Source organism: Perca flavescens, chromosome 24 (assembly GCF_004354835.1).
Source record: "Perca flavescens isolate YP-PL-M2 chromosome 24, PFLA_1.0, whole genome shotgun sequence".
Lineage (NCBI taxonomy): Eukaryota > Metazoa > Chordata > Actinopteri > Perciformes > Percidae > Perca > Perca flavescens.
The window spans coordinates 10089943-10112258 of NC_041354.1; the positions used below are offsets into that span (position 1 = coordinate 10089943).

The 22316-nt window shown below is 42.5% G+C and overlaps 1 long non-coding RNA gene across 1 annotated transcript in view; it reads right to left on the reverse strand.

Moving 5' to 3' along the window:
* Positions 1-22316, reverse strand: part of LOC114550746 (uncharacterized) — a 122786-nt gene that overhangs the window by 3808 nt on the left and 96662 nt on the right. Inside the window, exon 4 of the long non-coding RNA XR_003691732.1 lies at positions 20192-20222. This is a non-coding gene — a long non-coding RNA (uncharacterized LOC114550746). The remainder of the gene's footprint in view (positions 1-20191; positions 20223-22316) is intronic.

Sequence of the window (22316 nt, forward strand, 5' to 3'; positions counted from 1 at the left end):
AGGCCGTCAAAAATGTGCCCCTCTCAAGCCTAAATGTGAACTCTGGATCAAAGAATTTTATATTCTGCACACGGCTGCACAACATCGAGAGTTTTTGTGCATCCTAAAGTTCTAAAACACCTGTTCGTAAAATGAAGACCTATGTTCCCTCAAAATTTGGTATATTAAATTGTCGTTTTTTTCAGAATTCCGAAGCTCGTTAGGGTGTGCTACGGAGCCCCTTGGCAACGCTCGAGTCCAATCACTACAGAACTTTGTAGTTTTTGCCAGGTCTGACACGTGTGCACATTTTTGTGAGTTTTCCAGCATGCTAAGCCCCTCAGAAATGTGAGTGACTTCGCCGAATAATAATCCTTACAAAAACAATAGGTTCTTTCGCACTTTCAGCACTTTTGTGCTCGGGCCCTAATAAAAATATTCTTTTGCTGCAGACGGTGGCTTCAAGCAGAATTCAGTGGAGTTTTTCTGATGACGTTACTGATAGTTGAACCCAGTTTGATAAGTTTTAATGATATATCTAAAACGGCTCTCATCCACCCCTGTGTTTTCTGCAGGTGGGGGAAAAACACTGACGGATGAAGCGCTCCACTTCCTCTGCGACGACTCTCGGGAAAGCACCGGCAAGCAGAATGCAGAGGAGAACCGGAAAGGTACGCTCACACGGAAAACACCTGACGGGCTGACTTTTTTTTTTTTTTTTTTTTAAATGACATACGGTACTATGCTATGACATAAACTCTCTATCTTGAGATAAAGCCATAGTTTGAAATCCACTCTCAGAGGGAAAGTTAGGCGAGTTAGCTAACCCGATAAGTGCCATTGTCAAACTTCTGCACACTCGGTGCTGCGCTCGTCTCATAGGGGGTCTAGCAATCGTCAGTTGTCTCTATTTTCCTGTAGCCGTATTCCTGTAGCCTTGTACATTTTTGCCGTTAAACTTTAAGCGTACATTTAAAACGCACTAAAATAGTAAAGGCCTTAAAACTACATTTTAACTAGACGGGGCCTTGAGCTATTATCATTTCAGTTTATAACAAGCTTTAGCCTTTTCAGAGTAAAATCCAATTTATATTTAAAGTCCGTCGCCTCTTCATCCTCCGGCCCTAAACCGTACTGTACAAGCGGCTTCGAAAACAGATAGATGTTTAAGCGCGGTTAAAGTTTTGATTGCATCGCAGATCCCAAACTTGGTTCCGGTGTTTACTGATACTCGTATGTGCTTTAAAATAGGAACAAAGTTTGTGAATTCCTAAATCCTAAAAAAGATGATTACCGTGAGCCAATGCGAATGAATTCCCTTCGCTCCAGCAGCATTTGTAGGAAACATCAAACTTTGACTTTAAGGTTTTGAAATTTTTAATAACTTCCATGAATAAATTAATCAGTTCTAGCCATCTACATTTCTTCCATCCATTTTACCCCACTTTCAAGTGTCAGAGTAAAGTGGCCTGGTGTACCGAACACCGTTAAGCATTTGCACTCATCATTTAATCATCGCACCTCGTCCTTTGATTGACGCCTAATGAATGCTCGGGGTCTCGGTTTACAAGACAATCGCTAACGGAGCTTTGCTAATGGGTTTCGCCTGTCTGCCAGACAGCCCAGGCTTCAGGCACAGAAGTCTGCTTTCACACCAGAGCTTCAAGAACATTTATTCTATCATTTCTCTTACAGATATAACATAATTAACTTAACAGACAAAACTAACCCAACAATACATATTCTGAGCTGCTTTGGGTTTAATATTTTCCCGAAAATTTGACGAATCGCATTCCGGGAAGTGGCTGTTTTTTATTATTTATTTTTTTTAGCCTAAGTAATGTGTCTGTCATTGAAATATACGTTCCCAAATCCCAAACTGACATTTTTTTTATATTATTTGTATCATAATTAGAAGTTTATGTCCATCATCAACACAGTTTGCAGTGATCAATTCTGCTGCGTGATCAGCTGCGTGCGTGACATCTGCTGAAATGCCAGGTGGAATGTCTGTGACTTGTCTTCTGAAAATCTAGGCAACCCTTATAAAACCAATATTTTACAGAACTCCATTATAAAAACTAACGGAATCTGCTAAAGTAAACCATTGAATGACTCCTAAACCATTCTGTTAAACGAAATCCATTCTGTGGCTGTTGAGATTTGTAAGCAGCTGCAAACGGGAATAATCACTCGAAGTTAAACAAATATTTCTTTATTAGGGCAGGGCAGGCATATTTATCTTTTAAACACATACAAGTTCAATTAAATTAAAGAAAACGACCCACAGAAACTGTGCACTGCAAAAAGACAGGGCCACAGGCCTATCTAAAACCGTATTGGAAAAAATAAATAAAAGCCTAAACACTGCCGCAATATCAGCATTGCATTGAACTTGTGACAACTTAGGCTACATATTTCTTTTAGTTTACTTACAATGAATTCTCAACATGTCCTTTCTTTTTCTTCTGGAAGTGTGCTTTCAAGAAGCAGAGAGCGTCGATAGACTCTGCGCTCAGGCGGTTTCGGATTTTTGCGACAAATTGGACGCGGATAGAAAACGCTCTCCTAACCGCCACGTAATGAATTTAGCGAGCTCGAGAGGCGTGCGACCTCTGATACGCTTTAGGGCGCGGCTCCCTCGCGATTGACGAGTCGCTACCACGGCTGCGCCCTCAGGTTCTCAGTCAGCTCCACCCTTTTGTCCAAATCAAAAACGATGTCACTTTGGCTACGTCCACTTTTTTTTATATAGTCTGTGGTCGTAAGAGGTTTCTCTCGCACGAAAAACCGATGCGTAACGTCTGCAGAGACTTTGTATATGTTTTATAATATATTTACAGTTTGAATTTCGTCACGGCACTTATATCACAGCTATCCCAAGGTCTTACAAAGCTAACAAAAGCTAACAGTCAGATTTGAATTTAAGGCATTTTTATGAACGGGAGGGGTCTTGTTAGGAGGAGCAGCTAGCTAGCTATGTGTCCCATTCATTACAATGGGAAAATATCGTGGCTAGCTAGCTACACTTTCAGCATAACTATAGTATATTTACAGTTTGAATTTCGTCACGCCACTTATATAACATCTACCCCAAGGTCTTATAAAGCTAACCGTTGTGTCAGATTTGAATTTAAGACATTTTTGTGAACGTCAGGGGTCTTGTTAGGAGGAGCAGCTAGCTAGCCATGTGCCCCATTCAATACAATGGAAAACAGTCGCGGCTAGCTAGCTACACTTTCGGCATAACTATAGTATATTTACAGTTTGAATTTCGTCACGGCATCTATATTACAGGTTCCCCAAGGTCTTACAAAGCTTAGCTAACACTTGTCCGATTTCAGATTTCAGTTTAATGCATTTTTGTGAATTTCAGAGGTCTCGTTAGGAGGAGGCTAACTAGCTCTCATTGATGGACTCCAGCTCACCGCGATGAGACTCGCGGACAAGAAGCGTTTATTTCCCCAATCGTTTGTTTAAATGACTCAACACGCATATCCATTATAAGATTAACTGGAACCTGCGGTAAGAGATTGCGGGCGTAACAAGCTCGCTGACCAAAATGTCAGGGCGATAATATTCCAAAAAGGTGTAATACATAAGTAGTATGGATAACTGTGTGTAAATATATGCCAAGGTACTGTAGGTGCAGAGGGGTGCAAATAGCATACATTGATATTTGTACCAGACGGGGTAATAATAGCATTAATTTCCAATTACACCAGGGTACGAATAGCATACACTGCTAATTGTACCAGGGGTGCAAATAGCCTTACTCTTTGTTTCAACTCCTTTCTCAACTAAAGCTGTATCTACATGCTCCAAGTTTGATAAACTTTGCCTCCATTTTTTTTTTTTTTTTTTTTTTTTGCCGCGTTACCACGGAGACCACACCGCACTCTCGCTTTTCGGCAAAGACCCGCCCTACTTCGACGATTGGCTAAAACCAGCGCGTCAAAAACAAATCCCATGCGGACTTTGTAATTTATTTACTTTTTCTAAAATAGTCATACGGCAGAAAGTACTTTAAGCCCCGCGTTAGCCCCCAGTTAGAGCTGCGGTCCTCTCATACGATCGGTAGGTGAAATCAATTGACTCGAAAATAAACTGCATGCAAGTTCCCAATTTAATTAAATTTTTTTCATCATGGCCGCACGCCGGAGATCCGGCACGGCGACGGATTACTTAAAACCCCGTAGAGCTGTTCGTAGTGAGAGAAGCTTCTCTGTGGTAATTGCTGAAAATAGTGGAAACTTCAGGATGTTGTTCTCCACCATTGACAGGCTACTACATCAAACACCATTTGACACACTCAGTCAGGCATCTTCTTTAAGATGCGAAGAATTTGCAGACTTGTTCAAAAACAAAGTCATTTCTATAAGGAGACTTTTGGTAACATAGGGTTACGCAATCTGACCTTTGCATAATTATAACCGGCTTCTCAACGTGTGCTCTGGATCCGGTCCCTACTAGATTTCTCAAAAACGTATACGACAGCTTGGCTCCCTTTTATTCTTAAGATAATAAATACCTAATTAGAAACATGTATATTTTTTTATTTTTTAAATGTACAGAACAAAAACAAAACCCTCTGCCACCCTGTGCGCTCTCGAGGAAAACAATAGTAAATAGTCCAGGAATTTAGCTCGTTTAACCGGCCCATTCAGCCTCCTGATGTTAACTGAGAGGATTGAAAGCTCAGCCAGACTTTCATACAGCGTCCTCGAGTCAAACTTATTACAATATTCCAGGCACCGCTAATCCACAGACGCCGAAGCGGCTAGCGTGGAAGTCGCGTCTTCGTCGTCCATATCCAGATCTCGATAGAACATGTCCGCGTCCTCTGCTGTAGCGAATGCGAGCGTTCTCCCTCCGTGGGTTACTCTCAGGGTGGCCAGATTTTTAGCACGTAACTTTCGCTGTACTCTGTACTATAAATTCCTGGACGGCGAAAGCACCGTAGTCGAGTTTAAAGTGCAGCGTCGGGTCTGCCTGTTGTACTCGTCTAGCCCCCCGAATTATTGCCTGTCGGTCCCGGTATCTCAAACCCCTGAAAATCAGCGTACCCTTGCGGTAAATTCCGTGCGCTCTGTCAATTTCGAGCCCTGTTCTGTAAGGAGGGGATCCACACCGGTAACTGCTTTTGCAGGAATCCCTCTTTCGGTCGAACGACGCGCACATTGTTGTATCTCGATCTGTCCTCCATTTCGGCTAGCTTAAACTCAAATTTCTTCTGGACATCGATGCAGGCTTTCGCCGTATTTCTCATCTGCCCGTTGTCTCTCTGCGCCCGTACCGTAGTTCCCTGCATCTCAAGCTCTGTCCCGATGTGTTGTAGCGAGGGGTCAATTTTTGCGGACCGCTGATCGAAGAGCATTTTGTTGCTTTTCCAGGACCTCGGCTATAACTTTCTCCAAATGTAGGTCCACGTTAGCGTCGGTAGCCACGCTAACCGTCGCCACGTCGGTAAACCTCTGCGCTCGGGTAAACGGTAACGAAACCTGCTTTTTTGCTCCCGAAGGCATTTCGCCAAGTCACCGTGGTAACCGATAAAACGATTGACGTTGAATAAGAAAGAACGGACCTGGTTTTTAAAGCTACATTGTGTAAGAATTACTCCCATCTAGCTTTGAGATCATATATCGCAATCAACTCTCTCTCGCCACGCAGTATTGCAACTACGGTAGCCTTCAGGCTTCAAAAAGCGAAAGTGTACAAAAGGCTGTTGTCGTTGGAGTTCACGCGTTCTCTTAATACATCCACGAGTTCGTGTCGGCGAGCGGAGACGCACGCTACCCGACGGAAAGGAGAGAGAAACAAAAGAAGACCGCGGCGGTCCAGAGGATAATTAACTAGTTGGGATTTGGTGTGTGCCTCCAAAGCAGCTCCAGTGTTCACTCTTTTTCTGGTCTCTTGCTCTTTTCAATATCAGTTTTCTTTTTCTGGGCAAAGAAGAAGACCCCCGTTTTTGAAATTTAGATTTTGAATACGTGCGGTCCTCCACGTTTCCTTCTTCAAACTTGCCGGGGACGGGAAGCGACGATACCCATCAGCGGCAGTTGTGAGTCGAAAACGCGAAAGGCGGAGCAGCATAGCCTGCACGTCTCTTATCGGCTAACGTATTTCAAGATGGCGCATCATTATGGAGCGTCTACCCCAGTTCATGCAAACTTAAATGTAAAATTCCAAGCTAATAGGAATACTTGAAATTGAGGACACGTTTGTGGAGGGAAATACAGATTTTGATAATGAACAACTACAAAAGTTACACCTGGGCTTTAATAAAATGCGGAGGCGGTTGCGGAGCCTCGGTTCTGAGCAACCGGTACGATCGTCTGTCACGTGATGTCCCAGCAACAATTTTTGTAAAGCTAAACGATGACAAAACTATTGGTTGGACTGAAATCAAAGCGAGATACCGTTCTTAGTAATCTTGGGAACCTGGCACACCAGGTCAAAGCAAAAGTAACAAGCCTACGTGTCATCTTAGTTGCAGAGTTAAGCTTCAAGCCGCATATCAGTAAAGTTACCAAGACAGCTTATTTTCACTTGAGAAACATTGCCAAAGTACGGCGCTTTTTATAGTTTTTTCCGATTGCTAAACGTCAGCGGGCACAGTTTTCAAAACTCTACACACTTATCACATGACTTTAACCACAATGTGCACAACACTGTAGATTTACAGCACTTTGTTCAAATGCTAGCACACTGCCGTCAAAACTATTAACCACACATTCAAAACAGAATAGATTTCAGTCCGGTGCCTATCAAACACTGCTGAATGCAATTTTAGCTGAAAGCCTAAGCAGGTGTCTTGTTTTAGACTAGTTAGTGAACATATATGGTATTTATACAGAGAAAGCTCAGAAAGCCTTTTTTTTGTATACAAACACCAAATAAGAATGCAACAATTATACACTGTACTGTTTGAGAGAAACAGGTAAGATGTCTGAGGTTATATACACAGCTATAAAAAATACAATAGTAAACAATAGTAAAACTGCGTTCTTACTGTTTTTCAGACAGTAATGGAGGTGAAAGCAATGGAAACACCACATTCATTTTTATTTAGAGATGATGCAGACATCCAATGTGATGAAGAAAACTTGAGAGCGGCAGGATTAGTTACACTATTCTTTGTTAGTACTGTTATGCACCTTAAGTTTTTTCCAGTAATTCCATAAATTACTAGAGACAAAATACTATATTGAAGCAAAGTGCTGATTTTCATTCCTTCTTGTTTACCTTGTGAAAATTGGTATATTATAAAATCTATATATTTTCTTCATAGACACTATCGAGTAGTACGAAGTCACTGAAATTGTTCAAACTGTAAAGATGAGAAAGTTTGTAATTTCTGTATTGGTGTTTGATGCTAGTGTTTTTACTCTGTGTGTTCTGCGTGACAGCGTGTGTGTGTTATCTCAGCGAGGATTGTTCATAGCGTTTGGCTGCACTGAGCCTGTTTTGAGACGCGCGTTGAGAGTTGTGTTGCTTGGAATGAGTTTTGCGGGAGATGTGAACTGTTTAGCTCAGGTGACTGTTGGTAGTGCAGACTGTAGTTTGAGTTTTGCACACGCGGCTTCAGTTGCGCCCGCTGTCGTTTAGCACGAGATGCAGAAAAACAAATCTGCGCCTTTATCGCTAGTAGGTCAGGCTACTGCAAGGCACTTTTTTACCAGTCTTCCAAAAAAAAACACGTGAAAAAATTTGAACTCATACAGAACTCTGCTGCTAGACTTTTAACTAAGACCAAGAAGAGAGAGCACATCACCCCTGCATTAGGTAAACTACACAGGCTCCCCGTTTCCTATAGAATTAATGTTTTTATCCACTTTGCGCTAAAGCTACGGAACACCCTGCCTCTGTACATAAGACTGGCGAGTTTAGCGAACGTCTTTAAAAAAAGACCTGAAAACATACCTGTACACGAGAGCTTTTAGTAAACTCATTTGAACTAGTTTTATCTCGTAAGACTACTCTTCTACATCGGACTGCTGCTATTAGAGCTGCAGCCAACCAGAAGCAGATGGGCTGCCCCTACTAAGTCTGCTCCCGCTACTCCCTCGGTCAAGGGTTAAGGCTGCCAATTTTCCGGTCGTCGTGCTCATTAAACGTCCGTATATAAATTCATAAAATAATAATAATAATACATGTATTATTATTATTATTATTTTCTTCTCTATTATTGTGTTACATGTTCCAAATGTAAAGCACTTTGAACTGCATTCTGTGTATGAAAGGTGCTTAAAAAAAATCATAAAAATGTTCATACGCAATAAAAAAGTCATAGTAAATCATAAAATTAGTATAGCGTGCCAAAACATCATTGTAAAGTCCATCCTAAAAAATAGTATATTAACAAGTTTAATGCTGTAAAAAAAATGTGAAGTATGCCGTAAAAAGTAGTATATTATAAAATAGTATGTTATTGAAAAGTTTAATAAAATGTCATAAAATTAGTATAGTACAGCGTGCCATGAAGTCATTGTAAAGTACATCCTAAAAAAAATAGCATGTTATCAAAAGGTTTAATTAAAAAAACTCATAGCACAGTATGCCGTAAAAAGAAAAAAAGTTAAACATGCCACGCCGTTGAAAAGTCTAATGAGATATGTATATACAAATAGGTTTGCTTGTTCCAGTTGTTGTCTCCTCCGGGCCCTTCAAGTGCCTTTGTTCATTCAGCAGTCTGAACAGAAAACAAAGACATTAACAAAACATATATGTCTCTCCAGCTCCAATAACAGACCCTGGTTTAGACTGAGAGAAGAAGAGAATCAATGGCATAATAAATAATTTAATTTCTTACGACATGTTTTGTGACTCTACTATACCAGAGGTTCTCAAAGTTTTGATGACCGAGTGCCAATTTAGGTAGCCAGCCAGCGTTCGATTGAGGACGACACAGGTCACGCCATAAAAAAGTCAATACAAACGTCTTAATAAAGGTCATAGTATGTCATAAAATTAGTATAGCATGTGAATAAAAATGTCATAGTACAGTGTGCCATAAAAATCACGGTATAGTACGTTATTTAAAAGTTAAAATGTTTTCTCTCTCACTCACATTAAAGTGCAGTGTTGTACATTGAGCTTGCTAACAGCACTGGCATTAAAAGAATAAATTCTGGTGAAAGAGACAAAAACCCCCAACCGGCCCGTCAGACACCGCCTACCAAGAGCCTGGGTCTGTCCGAGGTTTCTTCCCAAGAGGGAGTTTTTCCTCGCCACTGTCGCACTGCTTGCTCTTGAGGGAATTACTGTAATTGTTGGAAATTGTTGGGGCTTTGTAAATTATAGAGTGTGGTCTAGACCTACTCTATCTGTAAAGTGTCTCGAGATAACTCTTGTTATGATTTGATACTATAAATAAAATTGAATTGAATTGAATTGAATTGGTGCCACTAGTTGCCATTTGGAAATTATTTGACCCAGTAGCCAAGTAGTGTGCGCACACACACACACACACACACTTACTTAATTTAATTAGAGCATGTGCAGCCTCCCACTCTTCCAGTATTGTCAAGACGCTCTGGAGCAGCCAACACTATCATTGATTGCTTCTAGATAGGAAGAAATATGATTAAACCACGTGTGTGTGTGTAGAAGTGGGATTGTGGTTTTTGTTAGCGGCGAGAGCAGAGGTAAGATGAAAGGTCGAAAAGGACAAGGAGACGATTGGATATAAGGATACAAGCGGAGAGGAAAATATGGAGGAAGGCGTTAGCTCTGTCCAAAACTTTAAACGTTTTTAGTAGGGCTGTCAATCGATTAAAAAGAATTAACTAATTAATTGCACAATTTGCTGTAATTAATCGCGTTTTTAAATTGAGACTGAAGCTTGTAATAATGGATATATATATATATATATATATAGCCAACTTCCAGTATTTACGCTAAGCTAGGCTACCCGTGTCCTGACTCCGGCAGACACACGGTTAATCTCTTTGCAATGATGAAAGAAAGGAAATGGTCAAATTATCAGAGGCGACATCAAGGAAAAGGGAATGCGGAAGATCCCCGATCTTTATTTGTTAGTTTGATTTTCAAACGGATGGGAGGTAAACCTGAAAGCTTTGATTCTCTGTGTAATAGGATTAGCGGTATTAAAGGGAGGAAGGCAGCTAGGGAGGGGAAAGAAGGACGGAGGGAAACACGGTTAGGAGGGAAAGGGAGAGGCGGGGAGCGACCCCGGCGAAAACAGATTAGTCGACCGCGAAGAGGATTAGCGGCGACGACAGAGTCGGTCCAACCTGTCTGGCTGATGCAAACGCGTAACGAGTAGATGTACTCCAGCAGCACAGTACAAATTTAATCCGAGGGCCCAACAGACGATTGTGTGAAAATCACGCGCTCAGTTCAAGTTTAAAGAACCAAACGCCGGAAACGGCACGGTTTCTCCTCAGGGGACTGCCCGGAGTCAGTAAAGTCGACAAAGCGGCAAAAGCACTTTGCCCGTTTAGTTTGCGATCGTATTCCCGAAGATTGGCGACTTGCGGAGAAACGGGACGCAAAGTCGTCTTTTAGAACAAGTCCTCTGAATCAAACAGCTTTATTTGTAATCGCGATCCGACACCGCTACGGTCAAGGTTCAGGTACAAACGCCAGAGAACGACGACGCGGCGGGCGGTAAAAGCAACCAGTGCCGGCTGTCCAGAGGAAACATTTTCAGACCTGCCAACACGGCACGCATTTTGACCTTTAAGTACGCATTTTGTTGCATCTCGCCCGTCTCGGTTTCTATGCAATCTACATCGACGGCACAGATTCCGCCGCTGAGCCACAGCGTGTAAGTGGAGCGAAAAGCTTTCGGACATTCGCTGCATTTTAACCCTCCTAGCCAAATGCTTTGCGCGTTCAATTCAATTCAGAGCCTCGAGCGACCCGGTCTGACCGGATAATAACCGTAGGCTCGCGTGCCGTGGCCGAACCGCCTCAAAAAAAGGTTCGGAACAATTTCTTATCGGGAGAGAAGGCCTCGTGTCCACATGTGCGTCAGTCACCGAGGGGCAACGGGTAACGAACACGGTCCCGTACACAAATACTCCCCACGCCCCGAAACGTAACGATATTAAGAATAAACGGACGATGAGAAAAAAACGTTCACAGCGTCCATCGGCGACGGGAGTAGCACGTTACAAGTCGGAGGTTGAAACGACCGCAGAGACGGATACATTTGCGACACGGACATTATTTCCCGGAACCAGAGACGATAACTGACAAATCTGCGTCCCGTCAGCGTCGACGCGACCGAGCAACTCGCAGACGACGCGTGGGGAATTAACGTTTAGTCTCGCTTAACGTAACGTTGTTACATTCGATCAGCGGCGGAAAGTAACTTTAGCCTGCCGTCGTCTACTTCGATTCAATCGCAAGGTGCTTTTTTTTTTTTTTTTTTTTTAAACCATGTATTTATTGAAATTTTTTTACATTTTACAGACAAAAACAGTACAAGGCACATCACATAAAACAGAAAAAAGACCAAGGATCAAATGTAGTAGCTGTAGTATCCACAGTCATAAGTCCGTACATCCATAGGCGTATGCTTACATGAAAAACATACCGCCGTTGTTTATCTCAACACCGTACTGTACAGATGGCACGCTACAGGCATTAAGAAAAGGTTGTATTATTTATAAAAAAATATAAAAAACGCTCGGTCCAGCTAGTTATCACTCCGACCATCCACATCCATACTGTTATTCTCAAGAAAATTGAACAAAATGCTCCAGATTTTCCAAAACTTGTCAAGCTTATTTTTTGTTGTGTAACTTATCTTTTCTAGAGCTAAATAAAAAGTAATTCCCCTCAACCATTGCGATGTGCCACAAGGCGTGTCTGATTTCCAAGAGCAACCAATGCATCGTTTGGCTTCTAAAAAACAAATCTTCAGTAGAGACCTAACTTTGTTAGAGGTTATAAAGCTGTCTGGGTAGAGATTTAATAAGCATAATTTAGGGCACCTCCTCGCCAGCGATCTGGCTTGGCAGGTCCAACACCTTCCTCCAGAATGAGATTGCAATAGTTACATTGCATATATATAACTTATTTTGCAATAGTTTGGAGTATTTATGGATTGGGTTAGAGAACATGCTTTTGACCATTCCTCATCCGTAATATTCTCCTGCAAGTCTGTTCTCCACGCATGTAGTAAGTTTTGTGATGACACTGTAGACTTACTTACAAACTAATTGTACAGTAATGAAACCTGTCCCCTAGAGCGTAAGAACTTTAGCGTGTAATCTTCCAGAGTGGATCGGGGAGGACAGGATGAAAGTTGCAGATATTTGAAAAATTAGCCACACTTTGAGATGCCCAGATTTTAAAGCCTGCTTCTGCCCTACCAGGTCAGAAGTCGTCATTACCAAAAATCGGGGAGAATTGAGATAATTGAGGAGTTTCTCCCAGGTGTGCCAAGTGCAAGTGGGAAAAAAATGACATTTTTAAGATATTTATTTGCCCAATCATAGTAATTGGCAAATTTGTCGGCCTATTTCTAAGTTGCGTAACCTTATCTAACAATGTATCAAGGTTATTTGTTATTACTTTGTTAATATTAGGGGGTATCTTGAGCCCTAAGTAGGTGAAACCCTTGAGCGAGACCATAAAAGGAGTATGAATTGGAGGATTTAGTTTCTCCTTTTCATCCATAAATAATATTTCAGATTTGGAGTAGTTTATTTTGTATCCCGCAAAGATGCCAAAGTAGTGCGTTAGGTCAATTAGGGTAGGTAAAGTCTGTTGTAAATTCGAGCAGAACAAAATTACATCGTCAGCATACAGGGCTATACGGTGTTCCCTTTCCTTATGCCTTTAAAGTAGGTATTATTACAAATTGCCACGGCGTGGAGTAAACGCGGTTAAAATGCCGACGGCTAAAAAGTGTAAAGTTTGTCTGTATTTCACCGTAGAGGATTCCGACACCGAGACGTACGACAGTCCGCAGCCGCGTTAACTTGAAATACGCCTCGCCAGCTTCGCGCCGCGTTCAAAGTTATTGTAAAATATCCTTTTCCCACACGGTGGTCATTTTTGTTGTTTAACGGGAATTTACTGCCGAATTAAGGAAGAGGCTACGTAACATTATATAAGTTATTTTTATTTAACTGTTGGACCGAAATGGTTATCAGAAATAATTTCTTTAAAAAAAGACTAAAATGTTTTGACTAAAACTTGACTAAGATACATCGAGTTCTGGTTTGACTAAAACTAGACTAAAACTCGACTACCCAAAAAAGATATGCAAATGACTGAATATGACTAAAACTAACAAGGACATTTGGCGCAAGACTGAGACTAACACTAAATGAAAAATAGGTGACAAAATTAACTCTAACGGGCCAGAGTATCCCCTAGAAATATCATTAAAACAATGCTGTGTATTGTAAATAACATAATGACGTATACGTAAAATATCTGTGTAAGTAGTAAAACAATACAAACCCCAAAAAATGCTTTTTAAGTTTAGAAACATTTTGAGTCCCCCCCCCCCCCTCCCTTGCCTCACAGTGGTTTGGTCCACTGCCTGCTGTACGTTAGGTGGATCTGCACTAGGGGTTGGCGATACTGGGAATTTTGGTATCGATCCGATACCAAGTAAATACAGAGCTAGTATCGCCGATACCGATTTTTTACTTGTAACGTCACGATCATTGAATAAGTTTGTGATTTTTGCCTTTAGTTGGTTGATTATGATTACGATAAAAGACAGGACAAAGATTTTAGGCAAATCTAAATGTTTTTATTTACTAACTAGAACAATAAAAACACAAACAAACACAAAGGGTTATTATATTCAGCCATATTCATATTTCAGGTATTTTTCAACTGGCTGAATTTACGATCCATCAGTCTGCTAAAATTGCCTCTCTGATCACTGTGAACAACATTGCTTAATGCTGGAGATTACCTGGATACTCCGGATTTCTTGGCTGAAAAGCCTCTGCCAGAGACCTCTGTCTCTGTGTTGGTGGTCTCATCCTCCTTCCTCAACTTTTTTTCTCTCTCGAGTGAACTGCTTTATGCGTTTATGCAAATTGGTGGCGTCGTCGCAGTGGCAAATTACTTTTTTGCAAACATAACGTTGCTGTGGGGCGGCAGTGTCCGTATCAGTTGGAGTGAATAAACACACAACGCTTCTCTCTCACTGTTCTGACTCTCCGCCTCCGGCAGAGCAAGGAGGGGGAGGGGGCAGAGAGAGAGAGAGAGAGAGAGAGATGCGCTGTTTGCACACTGCGCTCGCATTAACTCTGAGAGAAACTGAAACAAAAGCATCGATCTCATCACGACAGTATCGATCCGATACGATCGATACGCCCAGCCCTAATCTGCACCCGACTCGTCACATCGGGTAGTGACAGGAATGTAGTACGTTCACATTAAACATCACAAGTTTGTCTTGTCCCAAATAAATATGATGCTGAGTAATTAATGAATTAGTCATGACAAAAAAGTTTGCTATGTTAGTGTAATATAATGTAACGTTACCTAGCTTGTTTAATAGCTTGTTGGATAGAAATGCACCCCACTACAACTTACGTTACCACGGCGATAAGCCTAACGTTATGCGCGCGAACTGATATTAGGGTTAATATTGAAGATCTGCAGTTGCGTTTTGCTCAATATGAAGATAAGTGGCCGATCAGTTAAATATATATCCTCTGTCCCAGACGAAACCTTTTCCATTACATGGTACCGGCTCTACTGGCCTCGACTCTACTCGCCTTTTTTGGTTTTCCATTACGAATAAAAGTACCCGGTACCTGCTAACGGGTACTTTTTTTTAGCACCACCTCAGTCGAGGTTCCAAGGGAGCTGAGGCGATACTAAAAGGTGACGTAAAAACCTGCATACTACAGATTGGTCGGAAAGAATCGTCACTGATCACTGCGTCATCATTGCTAGCGACAGACGGGAGTGTCCTGAACCAACCCAGCATTTTTAAATAGCTGCCTCCAGCTTCTTTTGAAACAAAGTTTTTCTTGGTCCTGCGGAGGCTCCACACAGAGCTTTCTCCGTAGCACACAAGCGGCCTGATGTTTATACTTCTCCGCTGGTGTGTGTGGAGTGGGTGATAGAGCGAGGGATCAGTGAGAGAGTGACGGCGATTAGCTCTGGAGCGAGTAGTGACTCTAGAGCAAGGGGGTAAGCTTCGCTTCAGAACTCGAACCTCCTATAGCGCCATTTTGACGCTATAAAGGTATCACCTCCCGTTAGCATTCCACTGACTAGCATTCATTTTGACGTCACTTGACAGCGAATAACTTTACATCTGAAGCGTTTAAAGACTATTTGTCCATTGTTTAGTTCTAAAGAAACACGACAATATATAAAAGTATCGTGTCACATAGTAGAGGAATTACCGTATAGTACAGGAGAAGCTCGCAGGCAGTTTCGACTTACGTGAGCTGTTTAGGTTTAATTTCTAATGTTAACTAGCATTTTAGTTATCAATAATTAGCCTGTGCCTATGTTATCTCCTTACATATACCTAAGCTCTCTGTCTCTGCAAGATTGGGAATGATTGAGATTTCTCTTGGCACAGCTACCAGAAGACTTACGCTTTCAGACACGTTGCTCACGTCACATTTACGTTGTCTCTCTCAGTTGGAGGCTGCGCAGTAAAGCAAGAGATCACCGGAAAAGTGCTTCTAATAGCCTTCACTGGTCTCCGTCCAGAGCAACGTGGTCTGTTGGTCCATTATATACTGTCTATGCTCTAGAGTCATATAGTGTTCTTTCTGACCACGGTGGGAAATCTGTCGTGTTGTTCACCGAGAAGGAGAACCAGGAAAAGAGTCGGGAAATGCAGCGCTACCATGCCACGCCCACGGCAGTACTGAAATCTGCAATGGAAAGCGGACGCGCAGTGAGTCGAGGCAAGTCGAGCAGGTACCGCGTAATGGAAAAATGCCATAATATTCACTCGGAGGACTCGAGATAATTTTAGAATTATAATAAGACCGCGTGGCGAACCTTTGAAACTATAACTCGTATTTAGACATCTGACTTTAAAGATTTGTGTTGTTGTTGTTGTTGTTGCCCAGATAAAATGACAGAGGAAAGAAAGACATGTGATCCTTTTTCATTAAGCCTACACCAAAATGCCAAGGAAGTACAATAAGTACTCATCAATTTGGTAACATATTTCTAAGAATTGGTGCTTGTGGAAATACTAACGTCAGTAAGTCACAGGCAAAGGAGACAGAAAGAACTGAGGAACGGGGAGACCAGGGACAGTCAGGCGGAGAGTCTCAGGTAAGCGCGTTGAGCTTAGTTAATATTGTCGGAGGTGCTTTAACAAGTGTACAAAAGTATTTCTTTTATACGGGGACACTTTTTCAAAATGAGTCATTATGTTTCAAGGTATTTTTGCGGCTTGATTGTAAACACCTTAAAAATAAATACATGGTTTTAAAGAAGAATATTTTGGTCAATTTAGTCAGTATTTTCATTGAGAAACACTGAAAAGAAGGATAAGGTGCAGTCTCCATGCTACACTAATGATAGTATTAAGGCTTTCCTCTGTGTACACGTCCTCTCCGAGTATAATTGTGGCCGTTTTATTTGTGTTTCCCCGTTAGATCAGATTTACGCCCACGATGTCAACCTTTTAACAGCCTATCTGAAAATATCTGACTCATTGCGTCTCTGCCAGTCTTTGCCATTTTCCATTTAAAGTTGTTCATTACTTAGCCTTCTTCCGATTACCGAAGGGACGTTAAGCAGTCTACGCGTTAACCCGGTCCGACTCTCGGACCATCGGATGGACCGGTAAAATATACGGGCACAAAATATCGGACAGGGAATGAGAAAACATTTGTACGGCCATTCATCCACTCCATTCCTCTACACGGTAATAATAATTTATTGTAAGGTGCAAGGTGGCGATGGGCCAAACAGTGTATTTTCCGTCCCGTACAATAGTTTGTTTTCAATTCAATGTCGGGAGCGTTACCGTAATTGTATAACGTTTACAGCGAAAGTATATTACAGCGGGAAGAACAAGTATTTCATCCAATGCCGATTTTGCAGGGTTTCCCACTTACGGCACGTAGAGGTCTGTCATTTTTATCATAGGTACTCTTCAACTGCGAGTGATGGAATGTAAAAAAAAATTCCAGAAAATCACATTGTATGATTTTTAAGTAATCAATTAGCATTTTATTGCACGACACAAGTTTATTAATATTTAATACAGAAACCTTTGTTTGCAATTACAGAGATCATATAAGTTTCCTGTAGTTCCCGACCAGGTTTGCACACACCGCGGCAGGGATTTTGGTCCACTCCTCCACACAGACCTTCTCCAGATCCTTTTGGTTTCGGGGCTGTGGCCGGGCAATACGGACTTTCAGCTCCTTCCAAAGATCGTCTACGGGGTTCAGGTCTGGAGACCGGCTAGGCCACTCCGGGACCTCGAGACGCTACTTACCCGAGTGCGTTTCGGGTCGTCGTCGTCACGCCGGGAGACCTTGGCTGCGACCCGTGTCCAACGCTCTTACTGAGGGAAGGAGTTCGTCGGCCAAGATCTCGCGACTCGCGGCCCCGTACGTCCGTCCGTCCTCCACTCGATAACGGCGCAGTTGTCTTGTCCCTTTTGCAGAAAAGCGTCCCCAAAGAACGATGTTTCCACCTCCCTGCAAACGTGGCGAGTGGAGTTTAGACCAGAAAGCTCTATTTTTGTCTCATAGGACCACGCAACCTTCTCCCGTTCCTCCCGTGGATCGTCCAGACGGTCATTGGCCAACTTCAGACGGGCTCGGACTTTGCTTGCGCCGCGGGATTTTAATCCATGACGGCGTCTTGCGTTATTAACGGTTTCTTTTGAGACCGTGGTCCCGGCTCTCTTCGCGTCATCGACCGGGTCCTGCGGGCTGATCCCTCGCCTTCTTTGCCATTCATCGACGCCCCACGGGGTGAGATCTCGCACGGCGCCCCAGACTGAACGTGACCTTGAACTTCTTCCATTTTCTAATAATTGCGCCAACAGTTGTTGCCTTCTCACCAAGCTGCTTGCCTATCGTCCCGTAGCCCATCCCAGCCTCGTGCGGGTCTACGCGGACGGGCATCTCAAAGAAAACTAACAGGTCCGTGAGAGCTGGAATTCTTACTGCTCGGTAGGTGATATATCTAATACTGATGTCATGCAATGAAATGCAAATTCATGACTTCAAAATCATACAGTGTGATTTGTGGATTTTTGTTTTAGATTCCGTTTCTCACAGTTGAAGCGTACCTACGATGAAAATGACAGACCGCTTCGTGAGTAGGGAAACCTGCATCGAATACTTGTTCTCCCCACTGCATGTGTATCTTATGTATTGCGGTGTTAGGTATGTCATAGGTTTGTCACCGGTGGGCGGGCAACTGTGGAGTGTACGTTGGTGTTGGGTTGTGGTCAGAACATTTCATCAAGGTTGATAGGTCTGCATTTTGTCCTAACGATTCTCCAGGTGTTTTGTTAGGTGATTGGCTAGGGTGGGGCTTCCTCACCTGTAGGCCAGCTCCAATCAGAGTGGAGTTAGTTAGGGTGCATTAGACTTGTGAGGAGAGTTACTAGTGGATGGCTGGGCACTGACTTTATCGGGCTTCTGTGCCCCTCCTACATGTCCTGTGTGTGGGGTCGTGTGGTACTGTGTGTTCCATCCCATTGTTGTGTGGTTTCACTGAGTTTGCAGGTGCGAGTGGTTGCTGTGTTGCGGTTGACGACTGTGCGTTGCCGTGCCAATGCCACACCTGATGCTCGTTGAGCGATTGGGGAGGGTGTGTCCTCCCCACTCGGGGCTCCTATTTCAGTGAGCGTGCGCGAGAGGCGTCCGAAGCCTCTCGGCGGCCGAAGACTCCGGGGACAAAGACAGAGGAGTCTCCGCAGGAGTCCGCGCGGGAGGCCGCAGCGGGCGGGCGGAACCCCGCGCCCATCAAACACCCCCAAAACAGGCCCACCCCAAGGCCGTAAGTAACAAGTTGCTCGTCGGACGATATCACGCAACCTCACCCACAGCCGTACCCAACAACTAAGCGACTGCACTAAAATACAAGGTCGATGTTGCGATCCGCCGCAGAAATAAAAGGCTGCAATTGTTAAACGGACGTGTGTGTCGTCCGTATGTCATTAAACGACACGGAACTTCTTTGAAACTGCTTTGCCGATCCAATTATCTGCAAACGCGTGACTGTGTCAGAAATCCCACCAAATGTCTAACCGTTTCATCTATCGGCCAAGTGAGTATTTCGACCTCGTCGTCGCTTTTGTGCTTATTTTCCAATTCCAAACTACATAAACTTAAAAGCTAATTCGATTCAAGCACCGTCAGGTGATGTGTATTTGTGTAACGAGGGATGGTGTGCCCTAAAGCGATCGACGCCCTACGTCAAGGTGTGCGCAATTATGTCTTCTTTACCTCTGACGAAATGGGCAAAAAAAAGTTCTACATTGTAAAATGCCTTTCAGATGAATACGGCACTCTGGTTTTTGCAAACTCTTTTTTATTGGTGTTTTTGGACTTCAAGATTATGACTGTACAAGTATGTTCAGCATTTCCTTACAGAAAACAAAGGACAAAGGCTATGTGTGTACCAGCACCTTGACATAAAGGCTTTGGGTAAACAGCAGGACATTTACATAAGAAATGCACACAACAAAGAAAACATAATCTTCCTTCCTTGCGTTCAAAGCGAATACAGATGTTCCAATCTAATACCACTTAATAAAGCCCTAGTAGTTTATTTCTTTTTCCGTTATAACGGACTGTCAAACTGGATAATTAAAGAAAGTTCTGTGGCATTCGTTGTTTGTGTTTGTTCGTGTTTCACAAAGAGTTTAAAGGGGCGATAGAACGATTACATAGGGTATTTCACAGTGTTCCTTAAGGTCTCCTAATAGGTTATGTAACATTGGTTGGGCTGAAAATGGCCCAGGTGCTATTTTTTGTGGCCCTTATGCATCGCTGTGTAATGGCTCCGTTAGGAACGACAGCTTTTCTTCCAAATATGGTATGCTCATGAATATTCAGATGAGCTGCACGCTGACTGGTTGAGGAACCACACCACAATACATTGGAGACGATACAGCAGGTCTCATATTTCAGACACACGCACGCACTCTGTCTGTTACATGATGTCACAAAATAAAAAAGTTTTGACCCTTTCCTTACAACTAGTGTTGTTTTAATGTTACTCTTGCGACATAAAAAAAAACCCAACTCACCTAGTACTGTTAACACGTGATCATTTGATTTCTGAGGAGGAAGAAGAAGAAAGGCTTGGGTCAAATTGAAAGTTAAGCAAAAGGTTTAATAAACAACATAATGAAAATGACAATACAAAAACAATCAAACATGCTTCCCCTCGTGAGGGTCACAGTTTGCAGCCTTGAATCCTTCTGTTTCGCAATTATGGGCGTTTCCTTGAATGGAAACTGTCCCAGGTTAAGGCCACGCACCCCTGATTTCAGATTTACTCCAGGTCATGGACAAAGGTCGTTTATCAGGGCAGTGCCGATTCTATTCCAGTTTACAGAGAGATGTGCGGCTCCCCAAAAAGAAGAAACGACAATGAGTCTTCTCCAGTATGCTAAATGACAGATGTGACCTGATGATTCTTTAGAAGCTCGATTAAGTGTGGTGTGATGCAATCGGTATTGATTCAGTGGGTTTTTTTCTGGCTACGGTGTTCATTTAACTAAAAGTATATTAGTTAAATGACGCCCGCCGTCACGGCAGATTGTGGATCTCGTAAAGTTCGACGCCGTCTTCCCAAAGTTGCAAATGGCCCATATTTGAGCTTTACGTAGTTGATTTCTCGCATAAAAAAGTCGCAGAAGTGAATTTTGTAATGGAATAGCAGAGATCTGCAAGACCTTGATTTAGAAGACTAACTGACCTCAGATCGGTTAGCGGCCTCTGTAAATTTTGGGGCGTTACAAAGATAGAAGGTAGAGCCAAATGAGGAGGGATTGAGAAGTTGATGTCAACTTTTAGCTTTGTTCAGTTTCGCCCGTTTTCAGCAGCGGTTTCAAACTGTGAGATTTGCAGAGGAAAGAGGCGTCAGTGGGATTTTGAGGTTCTGGGTACGTCCCGTTTACCCACCAAACTGTCATTTTTCAACTATGACGAGGTAAAATCGGTTTCGCGTTCCATCGCCCCATTAACCCGCACCAGACCGGCAACAAAGATGGAAATCGTATCGCATCCGTACGGGGATAGTAGTATACGGTTGTTAAAACGGGATAAAATATATGACGCGCCGGTACTCGGTATCTGGTATCGGTAAGCAAAAAATGGTATCGGACCATCTCTAAAAGCGAGGATGAAAGTTGAGTTGTTTACATAAATACACAGAAGAAAAAAGAGAGAGAGACAGAGGGTGACGGTCAGATTACCCGAGGCACGCTATGAAACGGCAGCTTCTCTACGTGATCGAACACGGATTGCCATACTTTGAAAAATGTTAGTCTTTACTAAAATGGAGGACATACAGACCTGCCAACCTTGAAGAAATTTTTAGGGCTGTCCTCGACTAAAGAAATTCTTAGTCGACTAACGCTTATACGATTTAATTGACAGAGCTGTGCGCTTTGAGAGGTGGTTAAGACTAGAAAAGCACAATATAAATGTAGTTAATTAACCATCTGTAAAACTGAGTTTCTCCACAATTAATCCTGCAAAAGCACCACTTTAAATCTTGTGTTTACCGTAAATGTGCTCAGAAGTTTCTTGGAAATAAGTAATTAAGCGTGAATAAGCATTAAAAATGACTAAGAGGTGGCAGCCCTAGAAATTTTATGAGTACACCCCCCCCATACATTGTTTGGCTCATCGCTACCTTCTAGATTACAATAAATTATTATTACTGTGTAGAGGAGTGGATGAATTGCTGTACGTGTAGTGAAACTACTATACAAATGTTTTCTTATATCCTGTCCGATATTTTGTGCCCATATATTTGTTAGTCTAACCAACAGGAGGCAGAGAGAGCTAATAAATATGCTCAAGTACTTCTGTGTTAAAGATGAGAGTTAGACCAGGTTAACACGTAGCCTTCTTCTGATTACTGAAGGGAAATTAAGTAGTCTAAGTAATGATTTACTCATAAAGCAACTTTAAATAGGTCTAAAGCAACTACTAAAGAAGCACAGATTGAAGCCTGACAGACACAATTCACAACATCACATAAATAGCCTAACTGTTACCTCTATCTGACGTTAATCAGCACCTGGCCTTTCTAAAACCTTTTAGTTTCCTAGCCATTCCACCACTTTTCTAACTGCCCCCAACTAATGGGAAGGATGGACGGTGTGATAGGCTAGCCTATTGAAACCAGTGTTGGGCAAG